Genomic DNA, 4,424 nt, shown 5'->3' with positions numbered 1-4,424 from the left:
TAATTTTCTGGTAGAGTCTTTAGTGTTTTCTATGTAGAGGATCATGTCATCTGCAAACAGTGAGAGTTTTACTTCTTCTTTTCCAATTTGGATTCCTTTTATTTCTTTTTCTGCTCTGATTGCTGTGGCTAAAACTTCCAGAACTATGTTGAATAGTAGTGGTGAAAGTGGGCACCCTTGTCTTGTTCCTGACTTTAGGGGAAATGCTTTCAATTTTTCACCATTGAGGATAATGTTTGCTGTGGGTTTGTCATATATAGCTTTTATTATATTGAGGTATGTTCCTTCTATTCCTGCTTTCTGGAGAGTTTTTATCATAAATGGATGTTGAATTTTGTCAAAGGCCTTCTCTGCATCTATTGAGATAATCATATGGTTTTTATTTTTCAATTTGTTAATGTGGTGAATTACATTGATTGATTTGCGGATGTTGAAGAATCCTTGCATCCCTGGGATAAAGCCCACTTGGTCATGGTGTATGATCTTTTTAATGTGTTGTTGGATTCTGATTGCTAGAATTTTGTTGAGGATTTTTGCATCTATGTTCATCAGTGATATTGGCCTGTAGTTTTCCTTTTTTGTAGTATCTTTGTCAGGTTTTGGTATTAGGGTGATGGTGGCCTCATAGAATGAGTTTGGAAGTTTCCCTTCCTCTGCAATTTTCTGGAAGAGTTTGAGTAGGATAGGTGTTAACTCTTCTCGAAATTTTTGGTAGAATTCAGCTGTGAAGCCGTCTGGACCTGGGCTTTTGTTTGCTGGAAGATTTCTGATTACAGTTTCAATTTCCGTGCTTGTGATGGGTCTGTTAAGATTGTCTATTTCTTCCTGGTTTAGTTTTGGAAAATTGTATTTTTCTAAGAATTTGTCCATTTCTTCCAGGTTGTCCATTTTATTGGCATATAATTGCTGATAGTAGTCTCTCATGATCCTTTGTATTTCTGAGTTGTCTGTTGTGATCTCTCCATTTTCATTTCTAATTTTATTGATTTGATTTTTCTCTCTTTGCTTCTTGATGAGTCTGGCTAATGGTCTGTCAATTTTATTTATCCTTTCAAAGAACCAGCTTTTGGCTTTGTTGATTTTTGCTATGGTCTCTTTTGTTTCTTTTGCATTTATTTCTGCCCTAATTTTTAAGATTTCTTTCCTTCTGCTAACTCTGGGGTTCTCTAATTCTTCCTTTTCTAGTTGCTTTAGGTGTAGAGTTAGGTTATTTATTTGACTTTTTTCTTGTTTCTTGAGGTATGCCTGTATTGCTATGAACTTTCCTCTTAGCACTGCTTTTATAGTGTCCCACAGGTTTTGGGTTGTTGTGTTTTCATTTTCATTAGTTTCTATGCATATTTTGATTTCTTTTTTGATTTCTTCTGTGATTTGTTGGTTATTCAGAAGCGTGTTGTTCAGCCTCCATATGTTGGAATTTTTAATAGGTTTCCTCCTGTAATTGAGATCTAATCTTAGTGCATTATGGTCAGAAAAGATGCTTGGAATGATTTCGATTTTTTTGAATTTATCAAGGTTATATTTATGGCCCAGGATGTGATCTATCCTGGAGAAGGTTCCATGAGCACTTGAGAAAAAGGTGAAATTCATTGTTTTGGGGTGAAATGTCCTATAGATATCAATTAGGTCTAACTGGTCTAATGTATCATTTAAAGTTTGCGTTTCTTTGTTAATTTTCTGTTTAGTTGATCTGTCCATATGTGTGAGTGGGGTATTAAAGTCTCCCACTATTATTGTGTTGTTGTTAATTTCCCCTTTCATACTTGTTAGCATTTGTCCTACATATTGCGGTGCTCCTATATTGGGTGCATATATATTTATAATTGTTATATCTTCTTCTTGGATTGATCCTTTGATCATTATGTAGTGGCCTTCTTTGTCTCTTTTCACAGCCTTTGTTTTAAAGTCTATTTTATCGGATATGAGTATTGCCACTCCTGCTTTCTTTTGGTCTCTATTTGCATGGAATATCTTTTTCCAACCCTTCACTTTCAGTCTGTATGTGTCCCTTGTTTTGAGGTGGGTCTCTTGTAAGCAGCATATAGAGGGTTCTTGTTTTTGTATCCAATCAGCCAGTCTTTGCCTTTTGGTTGGGGCATTCAATCCATTTACGTTTAAGGTGATTATTGATAAGTATGATCCCGTTGCCATTTGTTTTATTATTTTGGGTTCGGGTTTATACTCCCTTTTTGTGTTTCCTGTCTAGAGAATATCCTTTAGAATTTGTTGGAGAGCTGGTTTGGTGGTGCTGAATTCTCTCAGCTTTTGCTTGTCTGTAAAGCTTTTGATTTCTCCTTCGTATTTGAATGAGATCCTTGCTGGGTATAGTAATCTGGGCTGTAGGTTATTTTCTTTCATCACTTTAAGTATGTCTTGCCATTCCCTCCTGGCCTGAAGAGTTTCTATTGAGAGATCAGCTGTTATCCTTATGGGAATCCCCTTGTGTGTTATTTGTTGTTTTTCCCTTGCTGCTTTTAATAGTTGTTCTTTGTGTTTGATCTTTGTTAATTTGATTAATATGTGTCTTGGGGTGTTTCGCCTTGGGTTTATCCTATTTGGGACTCTCTGGGTTTCTTGGACTTGGGTGATTTTTTCCTTCCCCATTTTAGGGAAGTTTTCAACTATTATCTCCTCAAGGATTTTCTCATGATCTTTCTTTTTGTCTTCTTCTTCTGGGACTCCTATAATTCGAATGTTGGAGCGTTTCATATTGTCCTGGAGGTCTCTGAGATTGTCCTCATTTCTTTTAATTCGTTTTTCTTTTTTCCTCTCTGTTTCATTTATTTCTACCATTCTGTCTTCTATTTCACTAATCCTATCTTCTGCCTCCGTTATTCTATTATTTGTTGCCTCCAGAGTTTTTCTGATCTCATTTATTGCATTATTCATTGTATATTGACTCTTTTTTATTTCTTCTAGGTCCTTGTTGAACCTTTCTTGCATCTTCTCAATCCTTGTCTCTAGGGTATTTATCTGTGATTCCATTTTGACTTCAAGATTTTGGATCATTTTCACTATCAATATTCGGAATTCTTTCTCAGGTAGATTCCCTATCTCTTCCTCTTTTGTCTGGTTTGGTGGGCATTTCTCCTGCTCCTTTACCTGTTGGGTATTCCTCTGTCTCTTCATCTTGGTTATATTGCTGCGTTTGGAATGGCCTTTTTATATTCTGGTAATTTGTGGAGTTCTCTTTATTGTGGAGCTTCCTCACTGTGGGTGGGGTTGTATCAGTGGCTTGTCAAGGTTTCCTGGTTAGGGAGGCTTGTGTTGGAGGTCTGGTGGGTGGAGCTGGGTTTCTTCTCTCTGGAGTGCAGTGGAGTGACCAGTAATGGGTTATGAGACGTCTAAAGTTTTGGAGTAACTTTGAACTGCCTGTATATTGAGGCTCAGGGGTGTGTTCCTGTGTTGCTGCAGAATTTGTGTGATATGTCTTGCTCTGGAACTTGTTGGCCCTTGGGTGGAGCTTTGTTTCAGTGTAGGTTTGGAGGCATTTGATGAGCTCCTATTGCTTAATGTTCCCTGAATTCAGGAGTTCTCTGATGTTCTCAAGCTTTGGACTTAAGCCTCCTGCTTCTGGTTTTCGGTTTTATTTTTACAGTGGTCTCTAGACTTCTCCATCTATACAGCACCAATGATATAGTATCTAGGCTAAAGATGAAAGGTTTCTCCACATTGAGGGGCACCCAGAGAGGTTCACTGGGTTACATGGAGAAGAGAAGAGGGAGGGGGTAGTTAGAGGTGACTGGAATGAGATGCGGTGAGAACAAAAGAGGAGAGAGCAAGCTAGTCAATAGTCACTTCCTTATGTGCGCTCCTTAGTCTGGACCTCTCAGCGGTATTTACGGAGTTATACAGGGGAGAGGAGAGAGAGGAAGTAGACAGAGGTGGCCAGGAGGGTAAGAGAGAGGAATGAAAAGGAGAGAGACAGGTCCAGCCAGTAATCAGTTCCTTAGGTGCTCTCCACCATCTAGAACACACAGAGAATCACAGAGTTGGATATAGAAGAGATGGGGGGAGGGGGGGGAGAGACAGAGGCCACCTGGTGGAGAAAAAGGAGAGTCCAAAAGGAGGAGAGAGTGGTCAAGCCAGTAATCTCACTGTCAGGTAAGATTGGGTTATGAAATGTACAAGATTGACAACAAAAACCAAAAAGCAAAGATTAAAAACCTAGAGTAGAGGTTAGATTTTCAGAAATACAATGTTAAAGAGACGAAGCAGAAGGAAGAAAGAAAAAAAAGAGAAAAGATTAAAAAATAATAATAATATTAAGAAAAAGAAATAGGGAAAAAAACATATATAAGAAAAAATAAAAATTAAAAAAAAAAAAAACAAAACCCGAGATTAAAAAAGAAATACCAACAACAACCACGCGAAGGCTATATATGGTGTTTGCTTTAAAAAAGTAGAGTCTTTTTTTTTTTTTT

This window comes from Oryx dammah, unplaced genomic scaffold, assembly GCF_014754425.2.
Source record: "Oryx dammah isolate SB20612 unplaced genomic scaffold, SCBI_Odam_1.1 HiC_scaffold_9, whole genome shotgun sequence".
Lineage (NCBI taxonomy): Eukaryota > Metazoa > Chordata > Mammalia > Artiodactyla > Bovidae > Oryx > Oryx dammah.
The sequence above is the reverse complement of the archived record's forward strand: the minus strand, read 5'-3'. Positions refer to the sequence as shown.